This window comes from Podarcis filfolensis (genome assembly GCF_964270895.1).
Source record: "Podarcis filfolensis genome assembly, chromosome: 13".
Taxonomy (NCBI): domain Eukaryota; kingdom Metazoa; phylum Chordata; class Lepidosauria; order Squamata; family Lacertidae; genus Podarcis; species Podarcis filfolensis.
This window is the reverse complement of record NC_139615.1, coordinates 28,377,325-28,395,483: the sequence shown is the minus strand read 5'-3', so window position 1 is coordinate 28,395,483 and position 18,159 is coordinate 28,377,325. Positions and strand designations below refer to the sequence as shown.

Here is an 18,159-nt window from a genome sequence, read left to right as displayed (position 1 = left end):
ATTTACACATCAACCCTGGAGCTGACCCAGTGATTCCCAACCCAATGAATGTCAATATGAGGGAGAGGTTAAAACTGGCATAGGCAAACTCCAGCCCTCCAGTTGTTTGGGACTACAATTCTCATCATCCCTGACCACTGGTCCTGTTAGCTAGGGCTGATGAGAATTGTAGTCCCAAACATCTGGAAGGCCAGAGTTAGCCTATGTCTGGGTTAAAAGCAAAAAAAGGGAAGAAAGGAAAAGGGAGAAAATCCTCTCCAAACCCATCTCCCACCTTGGACAGAGCAAGCTGGCATGCCTGATAGAAGTACTGATTCTTCAACCACTGGATCCGTCCCCTCTGCTCCCAACCACCACCCCCCCCAAAAAGCAAGCCCCTCCACCTCAGGATTCTTCAGAAAGTGGTTAGGAATGCAAGGTGCCTTTGGTTCAGATCTCCAGACAGAATTTGGTAGGCAAGCTCCCGTTCTTCCTGCCTCCCATCTGCCACATAGGTACAAAACTGACTTTATACAGGGCTGCTGCAAGGATCACGGAGATAATGGCTTTGAAGCACTTTGAACGTTCCAAAGCACTGCCTACGTCCTAAGCTTTATCATTATTAAGATATGCAACAAAAGAAAAAACAATGAAGAGTGCGCAGGGCTGAAAGGGAAACGCAGCACGATTAGAACTTGGACTTCTCAAGGGACCAGGATGTGTTATATAGTTGACAACCAAGTTGAGCAAAGTTCCAAGGCTGGCAGAAAAAATAATAATTTTTTAAAGGCACAGGCATGTCCACACACTATGCATGCTTTTCTTTTTCCTCCCGACTTTGAAGTCCTGCCAGCTGATAATTCATCTCAATGGATGGCTGCTCCCCCCTTCTTAAGGGTTTACCTTTTCCTCCGTGACAGCTAAGCACCCAACCGGAGTCTGGTTTCTTTCATTTCTTTAAAACAGAAAAGCAGCCAACTGGTACCAGCCTCAGGCTCGCACCCTACCGCTGAGCACCTCAAGAAAACAAAGCACCACCCAGGCACCAAGGAAGCTATTCTTCACACCCTTTGCAAAAGCCACCTTGCAAAAGCGCTCTTTGTAGACCTGCACAATGCCACCCATCGGGCACTAGATGCACACAAAAATTACTCCCCAACTGGCCACCAAGTCCCAAAGCAGCAGCAGCAACACCACCGCAAGACTGGATCTCCCAAGCTATGGAGACTTGGGCACAAAAATGCAAGAGCCACGGCTCCAATTTCACACCCACAAGACGGCTCAGACTTTGCAAAAACACAGACCGAGTTGGAAACGTCCTCTTGAAAGCTAAGCCACGGTCTTGTTTTTCCACCCACGGGTCGACCAACCGCTGGCAGCTTGGCAAGGCGGATGCCGCTAGCTCTGCTGTCTTTTATTTGGACACCGAGATTCCCTGCAAAGGACAGGGACTGCCATCGTGCCGAGGGAGGTGGCATTTCTTCCGACAGTTATCTTGAAATAAAGAAAAGGGGGCGGCGGCGAAACTGAAGTGGTGGTTGGGTTTGCTGCCACCCCCAACCCCCGCCACCCACTAATAATATAAAGCGAACTGCAAAGCTGACTTCTGAAGGCACCAGAAGCACCAACCACACCCACATGTGGCACACAGCACATATCAGCCTTTTCTCCCAAGCTCCGGAAAGAGAGAAAGATCCACACGGCTCACAGATTTTTTTAAAAAATGAATGTGCAGCAACCCGTCCAAAGATTTCTTCCCCCCTCTAAAAAAAGAAAAAAAGCAACCTTAAATGGGAGATGCTGCAAAAGCACTTAGTGATGAGAAAGTCAGGAAGAACCATCAGCCTAAACCCTGGGATGCCTCTTTGACCAGAGCATGGGGTGTCCGTCCCCCCCCCCCATTTACACATGAAACGTTTCTTCCAGAAAGTAAGTCAAAGTAGGAGAGACGGAAATAGAAAATGGGTGGGGGGATAGGGGTGCGTTTCCAGAAGAACGTGGGGCTTTATAGGATCAGAGGGAAACCTCTTCCCTTCCACCCTTGTCGCAGGCGGTGGCGTTGGGGGGGGGGAGCGGACAGCCCCAGTGACAGCTGGCCAGAGCTACTGGAAGCAACAGTTGGTTTTATTAAGCAGCCTCATGGAGAGAAGGATGGGTGTGTGTGGAACTGGAATTGAAGAATTCACACACAAACACACACACCTCAAAACGGCACCCCGAAATATCAGGCCCGCAGCTTTGCTCGCCAAACTAAGGCAGCAATTCCGGATTTAGCAACTTGCGCCAGGAGGGTGCCCCTTAAAAATTACTTTGGGGAGCGCATCCGATTTCAGCGCAACGGCTGCAGTTCAGAGGGGTGACGCGAGGATGAGAGATGTCATTGGCGAGGGAGGGGGTGCCAGGGGACGGGGAAAGAGAGAAAGACGGGCGATCCTCTCCGAATCAAAACACAACTTTGGGAAAGGAGGAGGGAGGAGGAGGCAAGCGGCTGGGGTTTTGCAGTGTAATCCTAGACTTCGATCGGAATCTAGCAGGAACCAAACAAGCCCAAAAAGAAAGAAAGAAAGAAAAGAGAGACACGGACAGACTCCCTGCCCCCTCTCGCAACTTAACGCGCATAAAAGAAAACGCAAGCAAGCCTCCTTTTTACGCCCACCGTCTCCCAAACACACCCCGAGCAAAGTTTGCCAAAGAAAGGGAGGCGGGTATTCACGCTGGATCTCTTACCTGGAAGCAGGTCTCCCTTTTTTTTCTCCCCTCGCTCGTCTTCTCGGCTTCTAGGACGCGCACGAAACTCTCCACCGACCCCCCCTTTTGCGCGCGATAGACTCAGAAGCGAAGCCTTCCTTCCCGCGAGGACCAGGAAAGACAGGCAACCCTGCGCGTCCAGCTTTGCAAAGTCGCACCGAACTGCTTGCTCGAGCTGCTTGCTAGCCCTGCTCGTGCGGGGACTGGGACGGAGCAGCGGGGGGAGGAGGAAGGGGAGGAGGCAATGGAACGTTGTGCTGGCCAGGGCGCGCGCCCCGGCGCTCAGCAGCCATTAAAGCCAGTCATGTGCTTGGGTGAAACTTTACACTGGAGCGCGGGGCTGAGGGATGGGGCGGGGAGGGGAGGGGGATAGGAGACCGAGGGGGGAGGAGACCGAGGGGGCCCGGGCCACGCCTATTTCCATTTTCCCAGCCAATGGCGCTGCTGCGGGAGACGGGAGGGAGGAGAATGCAGGGGGGGCGGGGTAGGGTGGAAGAGCTGCCCTTGGCGGTTCAGGAGAAGTAACCCTTTGAAGTGTCTCCGGCTTTGTTGGGAGACGGGGAGGGAGGGGGGAGCGGAACTTTCAGCCGAGACTGGCGGCGCTTACTCGGAAGCAACACTCGCGGGCTTCCGCGGAACTGGCTTCCGAAGGCTGCAATGAATGCCCACAGCTGGGGCGCACGGTGCAAGCCTTGCCCACGTCTGCTAATTCATGTAACGTGGGTGGGTGGGGATTTGCAGAATCGCTGCCCTGATTCGCGAGGAGATATGGATAGGATCTCTCGAGGATCGCCGCAGCGCAGCCCTGGGCACTGCGCCTTTAACTCCCAGGGAAAGCGCGCAGAAGGAAGAAGTTGCAACTTCTGGAAAGGAAGCGCAACATTTCCAAAGAGCGGGGTGCCACGGAAGGTGGCGGGCAGCTGTTAAGAGGCTAAGCTGTGAGCCAGATAACTGCCCCATTCACATCTCCCGCCTCTGTCCCAGCTTTTCTGTCCCAACATGGGGTGTGGGGTGGGAATTACAACAGCCCTGGCTTACTTTGCAGGATGAATGAGACCGTTTTTGGAAGATAAACGTGCTGTTATTATCACCAGCATGGAGGCTGCGTATGAGACACCCTCTGACCTGGGCTGTCTCCCTTAACTCAAGCTGTGATTGAACGATGGGGCGGCAAGAGTGATGGATTTGAATGTGGAAGGACTATGACTGAGTCCCATCTCTGCTGTGGACTCCCTGTGTAGACTGGAGGAAATCCCTCTTTCAGCATCCATTTCCCCTCCCTGTAAAACAAGGAGCAACTTTTCCACCCAGGGATGTTAAGAATAATTAAATAAACGTTGCTCTATTGCATGGGTAGGCAAACTAAGGCCCAGGGGCCAGATCCAGCCCAATCGCCTTCTAAATCCGGCCCGCGGATGGTCCGGGAATCAGCCTGTTTTTACATGAGTAGAATGTGTCCTTTTATTTAAAATGCATCTCTGGGTTATTTGTGGGGCATAGGAATTCATTCTCCCCCCCCCCCCCAAAAAAAAATATAGTCCGGCCCCCCCACAAGGTCTGAGGGACAGTGGACCTGCCCCCTGCTGAAAAAGTTTGCTGACCCCTGCTCTATTGCATTAAACAAGCTATAAAAGTGAGAAATAGCCACCATGGTATATGCCCTCTGGCAAAGGTGGCTAACCTGTGCCCTTCCAGATGTTGCCAGACTCCAAACTCCCACCAGCTCCAGCCATCCTTAGTGCCTGGAGGTGCCGCAGGTAAGTCACCTGTGCGGCACTGGTAATAAGGAAGCACACATGCTCTCTGCACTTTTTGCGCTGCTTCTGCATGTTCTGATACTGACAGCACAATCCTATACATGCCTACATGAAAAGGAAGCCCCATGGAGCTCAACTGGTCTTATTCCATGAGGATAGGATTGCAGCCTGAGGGTGGCTTTTCTTTAAAAAGGAAAATTGTAAGGTTCCACAGCAGAGCCTTGCTTTGGATTAGGCTGCAAAGGGAACCATAGAGTCGGAAGGGATTCCAAAGGTCATCTAGTCCAACCCATGAATCTTTTGTCCAACATGGGACTCGAACCCACAACCCTGAGATTAAAGAGTCTCAGGCTCTACCAACTGAACTATATGCAATCCTGGAAAGCGAGGTACCTGTGAATGGCATGTGAATGAGCTGTTTGGGGAGAAGCACAGATAATGCATTTGTAGAAGAAGAAAATCAAATTGCCAAAGAAAAAAGTGGTTAGGGTGTTGGACTGGGGCCTGGGAGACCAGGGTTCAAATCCCCCACTCAGCCATGAAGCTTTCTGGGTGACCTTGGGGCAGTCACAATCTCTCAGCCCAACCTAACTCAAAGGATAAAAAGGAGTGACTGTGTATGCCACCTTGAATTCCTTTGGAGGAAAGGTGGGGCATAAGTGTAATAATAATAATAATAATAATAATAATAATAATAATATAAAATAAAATAAAAGCATGGAAAAAATCAAATCCAGCAGTAAAAATAACCAAAACATTACCCCCACAAAGTGCACACAAATTTTAAATAAAAGATCCAACTATATTGGTTATTTTGTCCAAGGTAGTAATTGAAGGGAAGGCTGAACTTTGAAATGAGTTTCTGTTAAAGGAACAATGAATCTAAAAGCCCAGCTCTACTAAAGCCATATGTCTGCAGAGCAGGTACCTGTTCTCTATCCCCGGTTCACTGGGAAACAGCTGTAGGCTCGCAATCGTGCAGGGACATCAAAATGAATTCAATTAAGTCCAGTTGAGGTCATGGTGCCCAGGCTTAAAATCCACGTGGCGTCTTTTTCTAAGAGAACTCCAACCGTTTATATTAAGCATTCAGTTCTCTGCAGCCCAAGAAGTTAAGGCTCTTATACTAGAGATAGCAGACTTCAGTCTTAGGTTGTCCACATGCTTTGTTTTTTAAAAAATAAAATCCCCAAGATTGGTTTTTAATTTACAAAGCAAGAGTGCATACTCAGAATCTCTTCACACTTTAAGACATAATTAATTTGTGTTAACATGATCCTGAATTATGCACACATTTAAGAAAAAGCGTCTTGCAGATGAAAATCCACTCAGCCCAGCGTAGTGTGGGGTTTTTTTTTACAGAATCCCAAACAACCAGCAAGTCCCTAGGTATCTACCAGAAACGTGTCAGAGATGCCCATCTCTGCTTACCCAAAATTCCTAACCTGTATGTCAAGGGATGCTGCTGTGCCGTGAGGGAGCTGCCAATATGCCACAAGTTGATTAATCAATTAATTGCAAGTTTCTGTGAACTGAAACATTCATTCCAGAGTTGTGGGTTCAAGTCCCACGTTGGACAAAAGATTCCTGCATTGGACCAAATGGCCCTCGTAGTCCCTTCCAACTCTACATTTCTATGATTCCATGATACACAGAGGATGTTGCTTGGTGCATCCGCATCATTTATTGCTCTAGTGTTGACTCCATCCAATCAGCTTCCACTTGAGAGCAAGAAATTCTGCCACATCTATCTGCACTATATTGATCAGTTCGGTCATTTGCAATGAGTAGACGGAGCCAAACTCCCTGAGCTCACAGAACGCTGCCCAATGGACATCTGTATCAAGTCACTGATATGGCCAAAAAAGGGTTCCTCACCACTCCTCTAAAAAGGAAATTTTATCAGATATAGGAGAGAACTGTACCTAGCTCTCAAAGTTGTGGAAATGCTTACATTATTGAGATTGCCAGGTCATCTGATGCCAGACTCTCATGGGACAGAGCCTGGGAGCAAAGCAGTTGCGTGTCACAGAACAGAGGCTTATGGGGACAGAGGATGATCAGCGCTGGATTTCAGGTGGTTCCCCCCGTACAGGATTCAGCCCCTGAGGGAGCCTGAGGATCCCTACCACTGGGGTAGAGTCTAGCTTTGCCTAATGACCCAGTGTTGGGCCTGATAAACACAGGAGCAGAATGAACAGCAGAATCTCTTGAACCAGGCAGAAAATAAGACTTGCTCTCAAAGGTAGTCTCTCTTTTCCCCCCTCCAGCACAATGTTCCAGGAATGAGCACTGACGCAACTAAGCTCGAAATTATATCCTCATTTTAAAAAAAGTTTAGATACCAACCTTTTGGGGCCTAAAGGTAACCTAATTAGGGTCCCGCAAAATGGGAATAATCCCAGGATCAGAACCAAAAGCATTGTTTTTCCCTTTAAAAAAAAAACCAACAACTGTATGTATGGGAAATCAATTTTGTTGGGTCTTTAGCTCTGAAGCTATCCCAAAGCCAAGACTTAGCTTGCACTAAGGGGTGGGTCTGGCTGTCCTTGCCAGAAGCAGAAGAAAACTGTCTGCACAAGGAGCAACTCCCCCTCAAAACTCCAGTTACACACGCACACACACACACTATGGCAAAGGCTGCATTTTCCTTTGCCAAGCTCCTTGCTGTCCATTTATATTAATTGCCAGAAAGGGACCGGAAACGGATCTGAGGGGGAGGAGAAGCAGGAGGGGGAAGTCTCTCCCCCCCCCCTTCAGTCCAGGCCTGATTTATGGCCTGGAGTCCCAGGCGGGAGTTTCTGGGCGTCAAGATGGGGAGGGTGGGGAGAGGGGGAGAGAGAGGAAACAGAGATGAGATGGTCTGAAATGGACATCTTGCATCTTGATGAGGAACAGCAATGCTTTTCCAAGATTGGGGAGGGGAGCGTTTTGCTAGATCCATTTGGCTCCTGTGGCCAGCAAACCGGAGTGGGTCTGCCTGCATTACAGGGATGGGGTCTGGGAGCTAGGATTCCTAGGTTTTATTTCCCCCTGCTCCCCCTCCCCAGTTCTGGGAAGGAATTCAGGTCTAGCGTAATGGTTTTTCAGAGCACACAACAGGAGTCGCTAGGGAGGCACAGATCTTTGCCAGGAAAGGCGCAAGACCCTTGCCAAGGTGTGTCTTGATCCAACTAGGAGGCAGCGACAACCCATTTATCCCTGTGTTCAAGGCAAGACAGATGGGGTGGGGGGCTAGGCCCTCCAACCTCTGTGCTACGTGTTAGTGCTGGGTAGCTAATGGGGGAACCCCTCTATTCCCCTTTATAACACTTGTTTACTCTACAAAGACCCTTCAGAGCAAACTATGTGTTCATGCAACCCCACTCTTTCCTCTTCCCCTTGGGTGAGCACACAGCTGTGCCCTCCTTTACCTCTCGTGCCCCACGAAGGCAGGAACAAGAAGAATGCTACGCAACCACCATGATTCTTGCAGTTGGCTGCTTTTCCTTCCTCTGGTTGCAGCTAATACACTATCTGACTTGCCTTTCCACATACTTTGCTCTAGGGTTCCATGCTGCTGCACACAGCTGGCCAAATTCAGCTCAAGGGGTGACATGCAAGAACCTTGGACAGTATTCGTTGACCAGCAAAGTTCACCATGGCAAATTGTGACAACTCTGGACACTAGGAAGGCTTGAGCAGCACATGGCTAAGAAGCAGCACTTACTTGTTCACTTGGCCCTCTGACACCTGACTCAGTGTGAGTTCCTCAAAATCTATTCCCCCTTCGAGATATTGATCAGAGTATATTTAAAATGAGCAGTGGGAAGGGAAGGAATGGTGGGTCATTTGCTAAGGAATGGTCACGTGTTAAAACCCAAAGGCAACCTTTTTTTAAAAAAAAAAACCTCTTGCCCATCCTCTTGCTATTAAAGATACAGCATTAATATATTCTGAATATTATTTTTGCAATCTAGGATGAGCGTTGTAGTTCAGATCTCCAGTTCCAAAGGGACCAGGCGCTTATCAGACCAACACGTGCTTTCTCTCAAACCATGCAAAGTGTGCTTTCACATGACCTAACTCACCATGCTTGCAGAACCTGAAATTAATTATTGTAAAGAAGCAGTGGTGTAACAGGGGAAAAACTTTTGTGTGTGGCGGTGCAGGGTGGAGGGAGCATACAGACAAGGAAACACGGTATGTAGCCACACGGGTCTCAGTATGTCTGATTCCCCTTTGAGAGCAAACTCATCTCTATAAGCATGAGATCAGGACTGCAGTTCCACTTTTCTGCAGGTGAAATTCTGAAGTCTGCACATCCTAGAACAGATTTCAGATTTGGCACAAAACTCTCCAAACCCGGAAATCGCAGCAAACAGGTTCAAATGGCTTCAGCGGCAACTGCAATAGCCATGCTCTTAAATTATGGCTCTCTCACCGCTCAGAGGCAGATGCACCAGCTTATCTAACAGAGGGGCATGGGCCATTTTAATCTAGCCTTTTAAATGTACTTTAATCATCCTCTTAGCAACCCTCCAAATCCTTCTAGGATCGTATCCAGTATTAAGACTGTAGAGTACAATTTCTTAATCTACTCCTCCCTGAAGGCATAGTGTCCCTATTGTTAATTTAACCTCCCTGGTGCATACTTACTGCACCCAATACTGATCTACCCCACTTCAACTTCTTCCCTCTTGCTTGGTTTCGTGATCCGTTTCTCGCCCCACAAGCAACTGGATCCCAGCAGAACGGGCCACTCTTCCCTCAGCCAATTAAAAGACCCTGCTAACCCACCCCACCCCTACAAGCTGGGTTGTCAGTCTTGATGGAGCCCAGCCTTCAAGTTCCTTCCCCAACGAAGCCAGGGGAGAGTGGCAGATTTATCTTTTCCTACAAAGCAAGGGGCCTCCGGGACCCTTTGAAGCCAGCAGAGGGGCCCAGGCAGAGGGCAGCTGGCTGGAGAGCAGAGCCTGCTGGAACACACCCACCCCCCCCCACGCTGACGCCGTCCCCCCACCACCGCACACCCTCCCCATCCAGATCGCAAAGAATTCCTGCCTTCAGAAAGCCCTTGTTTTATATTCAAGTAACTACCACCCCGACCCCCTGCCGAAAACAATAAGAATGAAAAGTATTTTTTTGAAGAACAACCACCGTAAGAACGGCTTGTCTTCTTCTTCTTCATGCTCCCACAAGAGGGAAAAGAGCCGTCTTGGAGCAGAAGAGGACTCTTGGCTCACCATCAGCCTCTGGAAAGGCGAATGCTGATGCCCATCAGCACCATGCCTTTTAACACACTACGCTGGCCTCTGCTGCAAAAGCACTTCCATCCTGGCTCTCACTCCTCCTAAGCCTTCATACTGAAGCTCTCACTTAGCATGTCCCTTGCCTCTTCCACCCTGTAATTGCTCTCCTACTCCCAGTCAGTGTGGTCAAGAAGCAAGGTAAGAGGGCTGACCTGCTGTTGCGCATGTTTACGGCAGTTCTGCAAATAAGGCCATGGACTTTACTAGCCCAAGATGGACTTTACTTGCAAATAAGTCCATAAACTTTACTGGCCCAGCCCACAAACCTTACCAGCCAGTCTGCCTACTACACGATTTGCCTGGAAGAAGAATGGAACCAAATCTCTTCCACTCTAGAAAAGATTCCCTGCCCAGGTCACCTCCTTGGGTGCTTTTGCATTAGCCATTTACTCTGGAATATTCACTCTTCATTTACTCACACTTTTTACAACCTGTACCAGTCACTTTAAAAAAGAATGGAATGGTAGCCTGACATCTGCAGATATAAATAAACTAAGCGCTACTCTCCATTTTTTGTTTTTGCTTTAAACCTTTTCTCACGTGTGCAGTGACATTTTGTGTGATTAAGCCTATAGCCACTTCAGGAAACGGTTAAGTACTTTTTAAGTAGTGTTTTAAATCTCTCTTAATTTGCACTAAAATGCTTTTTCACCTACATTAAAGATATCTTAAGGTGTTTTTGCAATAGCACACTTGAATTAATAGCATTTTAGTGCAAATTTTAAAGCGGACAGCCTGATAAACTAACATGATTGCATTGCTACTTGCTCCCCACAAACAGGTATCTCATACTCGCTAGTTTGGATGGAACATAGTGGCAAGTTTTCACACAAAAATACCATGTACCGCCTAGGTATGGAAGCGCACTTGCAATTCCACATGTAAGTACAGAGCAACGACTTGATAGCACTAAAAGTAACCAGTCCTGAGTAGCATCGCTATATGAGAACCTTACTCGGCAATAGGTGACCAGGCAAGTGGCTATTTACAAGGCTTAATTGTGGATTTTTGTGCATCCCAACTCTGATACTGATTGCAAACAGAGAGTCAAAATGAGCTAGCTATTCCGAACTAATTAACATTTGCATAATAATATGATCTTAGGTATGTGACAGACTTAGCTTCCATTTTGTGACGGATGCCAGTGGAAAGAGTAAAGGAATGCAGAGCGCTGTCTTCTCCCTTTGTAGCGAAAATTGGTACAGAGTTCTGTTTCCTTCTAAGAGCCCAGAAGCCTTACTTACCAAGACAGAGTGCTTTAGTACATCTTAAGAGACTGAAACAAATATACAGAAAAGACCCCATTGCCTCAGAGACTGCACCCTCCATATTTTTGCACTGGGTTCCCAAGATGAGAAACAGCTGGGGGGGAGGGGAAATGGGGCTTATTCCCAGGAAGCAGGGAAAGAGATCCCAAATGAACAAGCAGAGACAGACAGATACACTAAATCCCCTTCTGCAGTGCAAGCCCCCTCTCCCCAGGCCCATCCATCCATCAACACCATGTGCTCAGCATCTAGGAATGGTCCAAATGTTTGCCAGATGTGTGTGCTGCTGCCCCTTCCCAACCCTGCCAGCAATAATCCCAGGGCAAGCACATCCCTGTGATCTAGGAGATATTGGACAGAGGCGGAGGTGAAGGGTTTAAATTAGGGTGTGTTTTGTTTTGTTTTTTTTAAAGGTCTTTCCTCAGAAAACATCAGTTGTAATACAAAGGATTGAACACAGCAACCAGTTTTCTCCGACTGGACCGAGATGACTCTCGCCAAACTATACGTTACTTGCTTGGGGATCACTGTAAGCAGACAGTTAATAGATCCCAATCAGTGTCTGTCTCATTCTCTCTCACTCACACACAATTCTTCCACCAGCAGAAGAAAAAAATCCCAAATCCTGGGCAGGGAAAAGAGAGGGTTGTTGGGGCCCAAGCCTCTCTGAAAGTCATTCCCTCCTGCTTGAAGGCCCTTTCTCCTAAACTCAACCAAGTAGGCTATGAATACTTAACTGCACTCTCCACATGCTCAGAGGCCCTTCTTTCCCCTTACAATTATTCCTCATACCCTGGGGGTAACCCCCTGACACTCACAAAAGTTCCCCGACTCTGCTCCCTCTCAAATTAAGGGCTGGGATCACATTCTGGGCTGACACAATTAGCCCAGAATATAGTAGTGATCCCCCCTTAGAGAGCTGAAATTATCTGATTGGCCGCAGCAGCTCATCCTCTTCTAGCTTCCTGATGGGAACTTGAGACCAACCCAAAGCTAGCAGGGGAGGCTCCTTGGAGGGGGTACAGGACTGCATCAGCCCCTGAACGTTATCTGTCAAGTCTCCTGCAGCCAGCCAGCCAGGGAACACAGCCTGCCGACTTCCGCCAGCAACTGGCAACTCCTGGTTCCATCTGGAGTCCAAACACAATTCAACCAGCTGGAATAGATTTGCAGGGACAAGGAGTGAACACAAAAGTGTGGGGGGGGGGAGCCTCAGTAGTCCTCCCCGCCCACCCGCTGCCCCTTTTGCAGCATGGGGGCCCGTGGCCCAGCTGGGAGCAATATGGGGAGGGATACCGACCTGCTCCTGCTACCGTCCTGTGAAGTCGTGAGTGATGGCTCCAAAAGCAGCCACCCATCAGACTCAGCGGCAGCAGGAGAAGTCGGTAGTTTGAAAGCACTCGCATCCTTCTAAACGCTCCCTGTTCCTATCCTATGGGCCTGCCCTGAACCCCCACACCCCAAATCTGGGTACAGTAGTACCTTGGCTTACATACGCTTCAGGTTACATACGCTTCAGGTTACAGACTCCGCTAACCCAGAAATAATACCTCGGGTTAAGAACTTTACCTCAGAATGAGAACAGAAATCGCGCGGCGGAAGCGGGAGGCCCCATTAGCTAAAGTGGTACCTCAGGTTAAGAACAGTTTCAGGTTAAGAACGGAACGAATTAAGTACGTAACCAGAGGTACCACTGTATATCACAATATCGCAGGAAGGAAAGAAGCACACATTGCTTTAGCACACATACAAGTACCACCGCAGCCCCAGGAATCGACTCCTCACTGGAGAACGGCAAGGGGTGGGAGCTAGATTCTCCTTTGTTGAAGGGGGTTACTCGGGGTCCCCATCCCCCACCGCCGCTCCTCCAGCAGCAGCACAAGCCCAGCCGTGTGGAAAACGCTTGCTGTCAGAAGAAATCTGGGCCAAGCCGGTGACATCGCCACGTGCAGCTTATGTAAGGGGAGGGCAGGGGAGGACAGGATGGAGAGGAAGAGGCTGGCACAGGCGCAGAGAAATGAGGGGACACTCTTGGAAACTGCGAGGTGGTTTGTTGGGGGGGGGAACGCGGGGATTCCTCCCCCACGAGGCAGATGGGCCAGAGCTCTTCACACCACCCGAAACAACCCTCGCCACGTTCTGCGTTCACACGGAACACGATGAGGCTGGGCGCAGGTTGGCGTGACGCAGATGCCATCGCGGCGGCTGGAGTTGGGAGCCCGGGTCCAGATAAGGGATTTGTGGAGGCTGTAGGGAGATCAGAGAAAGAGAGAGAGACAGAGATAAGCCACGGTTAGAGGTAGAAAGGAAAGCATTGCTGTGTCTGGCCTAGCAACCCAGAAGGACAGTGGGCCACAGCTGTCTTGTGGGGCCACAGCGAGGGCCGTTCCAAGGGAAACAGGGTACCATAGCTTGCTGTTTATAAACTACTGTGAAACAGAGGCAGAACTATGTTTCTCTGTCCAGGTGAGTAGCCACCATTAGAGGGGGACAGAAGACCATGATCACCGTGGGGGTCTACCAACCAGTTGTAGAGGGGAAGGGAGAGGCACAACTTCAGTGTTGCCTAGCAACAGCTAGAGGGCTCTCCCTACAGATAGCGTTGTTTTTGCTAGGCTGAAGCCCCAGGAGTGGGCAGGGAGTCACAGTTCTGCATGATGTAGCCCAGAGGTACTCAGATTTGGGGGCAACTGTGCCATAAATCAAACCCAGAATACGGAATATTGGCAGTCCGGTGTACAATACAGCACATTTGCAGCTTCTCTGTGGTTGCGCTTGATTCTTGCCCACTTAATCGGGGACCAAACAGCCCAGAAGAGGCAGGCTGAAGTTCAGGCTCGTAGGCTCCTCAATCCTTGCTAGAGGCAACAGTGTGCCTTGCAAACATCACAAGACAGGAGCAGAACAGCAGAACTCCTAGCCCTGACTTCGGTTTAGTACAACAGCCAAACATTCTCGTCTTTCCCAGTGCTTTTCCACACAAAGTACTCCTTGCTATTTGACATGTGCTGCTCACTGAGGACCCTTTCTAATGATCCTTTGAATCAATCGGTCCCACAATTGAGCTGTTTGAAGTCTCTTAAGATCATTTCAATAACATATATTCAATTCACTGTGATGATACCATTCCAAACAGTCATGGCCTTCCCCCAAAGAATTCTGGGAGTTGCAGTTCGCCAAGGGTGCTGAGCGGGGGGGGGGGTTGCAGCTGGAACTCACTGGAACTCAGTTCCACCACCTCTCAGGTGGGCGCCATTGCCATCCTAAGAGAACAAGGGAGGCATTCACAGGGAACTCTGGAAATTTTAGCTCTGGGAAGGGAGAATAGGGACCTCCTAACAACTCTCAACACCCTTAATGAACTACAGGTCCCAGAATTCTTTGGGACTGTTTAGAGTGGTCTCATAGCGCTTTTAATATATGGTGTGAATGCGGCCTCTCCGTCTCTATCACTGTGGTTTGGCTATTGGTCCAGATATCCATCAATTTCACCACAGGGACACACACATGACACCCCAATTGCCCAAGCACCGCTCCCCCACTTAGGCTTGTGCCTCATAGACCAAACCAGCCAGCCCCCATTTCTCTCTTGATCCATACACAAATTTGTGGGGCAAGGCAGGGTGTCTTTTCTCCACAGCCTCCTCCCCCTTCCATCTGCAACCCCAGCCCCCAACATATTTCCCCTCCAGGGAACAGTTGTTTATGAGCTTCTGGTGAGGGAATTGATTAACAGTTCCCGTGGGAAGGGGGGAGTGGGGTGGGAGGGCTTTGCCGCCGGCGGGAGTGAATCAATTTGCGCCATCGATTTTTCACGCACTGCGGCAGAAACGGGAGCCGAGGGGATGGCGGGAAGATGAATTCCCCTGCGGTCAGCCAGCTTGCACCAGGCTTGGCCACAAAGAGAACCCCCTACACAACACACACCCTTCCACCATATACACACTAGGGCTGCGCGTGTAGCAGATATTCTGGGTCCCTCCCCACCGCCACTACAATTTGGAGGGCTTTGGTGAGCTATGCTGATGGGAGAGGGTCTGTATGAAATACTAATGGGGAAATTTTAAAGGGGGGTGGGGGGGAAGGACTGGGTAAATTAAAACTAAATGCTAACGTTGCTGGAGCTCTGAGGAGAACGGGGTAGACACAGTAATAACTGCAAGGCAAGGTTGTAGAGTGTTATCATCAACTAGAACGGGATCTAAAGTTCAGAAGAGGAGGCTAGGGCTAGGGGCAGGGTCTAGGTACCTAGGCCCACCTAGGCCCATTTCATTAATTAATTTTAAATTTACAGCCTGCTATCTCCCAAGAGCATGGGTTTTGGAGCGAGCGAGCCTGGCTGAAAAGAGACTTGGAGGAATTTCCTAGGCCCCCTCAGGCCCTGTCTAAACATAGGAAGGTGGCAGGAGAATTGGAGGGGTCTGAACTTGAATTTTGTTGTTGTTGTTGTTGTTGTTGCAATCAGTGTTGGGAAATATTGGGGGGTGAAGACATTCCTAATTTGCAACAAATACATGGATCGGTCAGCCTTGGCCAACATGGAAGAAGATTAGTTGGGTGAACCAAACAGAGAATTGAGGACAGAGGCAGATGGAGCGAGGGAAAGTGGACATGAAGCAGTGTGCTGTAATAATAACGGGTAAGTCAGATGGAACTGAGAATCTGCATTAAAAACAAACAAACCTCCAAACCCCACCCTCCTCTGCTATGGATCCTCAGGATCGCCTTGCACACAGACCGCTACTTCCGAGCCACTTTCCCACTTTTCTTTAAAACAGAAAATAACAATCCACCTCAAGGGGCACAGCAGCTGCAAGGAAAAGCAAGACGGGAGAACAAGACTGAAGAGCACTCCACAATAACAAACAAAGACATGCTTTCCGAATACAGCAAGCTCTGGGGGTACAGCAATTGCGCAAAAAGGGCGGAGGGGCTGCCTGAAAGCAAAGCAGTAAAGACAGCATGGTAGGAAGGCATAGGGACTGGGGTGGGGTGAGGGCCAAGTGCAGCTCTCTAGGCCTCTTTACCTGGGCCACATTTCTCACCAGCCCTGCTTTGCAACCCCCTTGAGAGTTTTGTTTCTTTGGATTCTGATAATACTTCTCACTTGCAGGGATGGAGGATAGAGAGGGGTGTGTGAATGAATTAACATTGGTTGTGCCACCCATTTTTGCTTCTGGCACTGGGCATGTGGCCCCTGAAAAGTTACCCTGGAATGAATGCGGCCCTGGTATTCTCCACACCCGCAATATAGTCTGGAAATGCGAACAAAGTGAAGTAGAGCCGCACAGGGTCAGAAGCTTGGCTGCAGTAGTAGTAACTCTGAGGATGGCACTAATTCATGGCTCCATTTTATTTTCTTATACATAAGCTGCCCTGGTTATTACTTATTTATTTAAAATATTTACACCTCACCTTTCCACTAGTTCTCCCCAAAAGGCAGTTCAAAATAAACAACAGCTAACCCAAATACATATTTGAAAGAAAGAAAAAGAACAATTGAAGTTGAACGCAAGTCTAGCAGCAGAGTAAAAAAAGCATGATGTCAAAATTTACATTTATTTATTTATTATCCCATTCATACCCCTACCTTTCCTCCAATTAGCCCAAGGTGGCATATATGGTTCTTCCCTTCCTCATCTTATCCACACAACAACCCTGTGAGGTAGGGCTGGGCTGAGAAAAAGTGACTGGCCCAAGGTCACCCAGTGAGCTTCATGGCTAAGGGAGGATTTGAACCCTGATCTTCCAGGTCGTAGTCCAGCATTCTTAACCACTACATACCAGAATGGCTATCAAAGGCTTGAGGGAATAAAACAGATTTGATCTGGCACCTAAAAGAGAAAAGAATAAGCCACAAGCAAGTGTCTCTTGAGAAGGTGTTCCACAATCTACATCAGGGCCTCTAATGACCAGCAGGCAGGCAGATCCAAGATAGAAGATGGTCCTTCAGATACCCTTGTCCTACTCCATTTTGGATTACCATTTTCCAGTTTGCACCCATAACCATGCTGGTTGCTAAGTTAGGGTAATTACGTAGTGGCAAAATATATTCAGTCTATCTAACCACCCCAAGTTTGACCACCAGATGCTGAACCAGCTGATGTTTCTGAATCCATGTACAAAACCTTGTGGTAATGTGACCTGGGCCTTTCCAATGTGTGCAATTGTAGCAAGATTCCCCCTCTACTCTCAAGGAGTGTTGTTTTTAGGATGGCTTCATGTGAGTTGGAACTATCAGGTTATGACAACACCAGAAAACCTGTCCTTTTGGGTCAACATTGCATTTGGAAACAAGTGGAACGAGAAAAACCGTTGGTTCGCGTAATCCAGTGGCGTCTACTTTTTGCAGTGGTCTCAGCGAAAGGGGATTTTAAGAAATCCCTGCTACCCGAGATCCTTGTTTGACGAGAGATGCCAGGGGCTAAACCTGGATTCTTGTGCATTGAAACCATGCGCTCTGCCACTGAGTTTCCCCACTCACCCACCCCTTAAACCTGTTGGCTAAAAGCAGGAAGTGAGATGGAAAAATGTTCTTTAATCTCTCCCCCGCCACCACCACCAGAGAATGCAACAGTTTGCTTCCCTTTCTCCTAGCACTGTTAAAGCTGCTTTGGTTCTGAAACTATGGTTTCCCCATCTTGCCGCTGCACTTTCGGGTTCGACTCCCTTCGCCAGCCCTGGGTACCCCTGCCTACTCAGTGTAAAGCTGTTATTCCTAAGAAAAAGGCTGCTATCTATGGAATCTATAGATTTATCTACCTACCCGCAAGGTACAGTGGTGGCTGTTGCCCAATTGTACGGAAGCAGGTAGAGAGGCCAGAAGTAGGCCGGAGCCATAGCCAACTTATTCCAGTTCTTTTCCCCATCCCATTCCTTCCTGCTGAGTTTCACAGAGGGCAACCCTGATGCTTAAAAGCTGCCAGGCAGTGCCACCCCCTGGACTAGATGTAAGCAAGAACGTCAGGAAGGAAGAGGGCGTCTGGGGCGGACCGAGGGTGGTGAGGAAGGGCCTTCTTCGCCCTAACTAGTGCCCACTGTCAACACACCTCAGGAAGATCGTCTCACTAAGGATGTCTTGGAGGAAAGGAAGTGTGTGTTCGGCGCCCCCCACTC

The 18,159-nt window shown here is 49.0% G+C and overlaps 1 protein-coding gene across 2 annotated transcripts in view; it reads right to left on the bottom strand.

The window, feature by feature from the left end:
• Positions 1-18,159, bottom strand: part of RARA (retinoic acid receptor alpha) — a 188,310-nt gene that overhangs the window by 156,450 nt on the left and 13,701 nt on the right. Inside the window, exon 1 of one of the 2 annotated variants that reach the window (XM_083583146.1) lies at positions 2,707-2,951. The exons of the other annotated variant lie outside the window; for it this stretch is intronic. The gene's annotated coding sequence lies outside the window, so the exon portion shown is untranslated. Of the gene's footprint in view, positions 1-2,706; positions 2,952-18,159 lie in introns of those variants that run through there. 2 annotated transcript variants of the gene reach the window in all.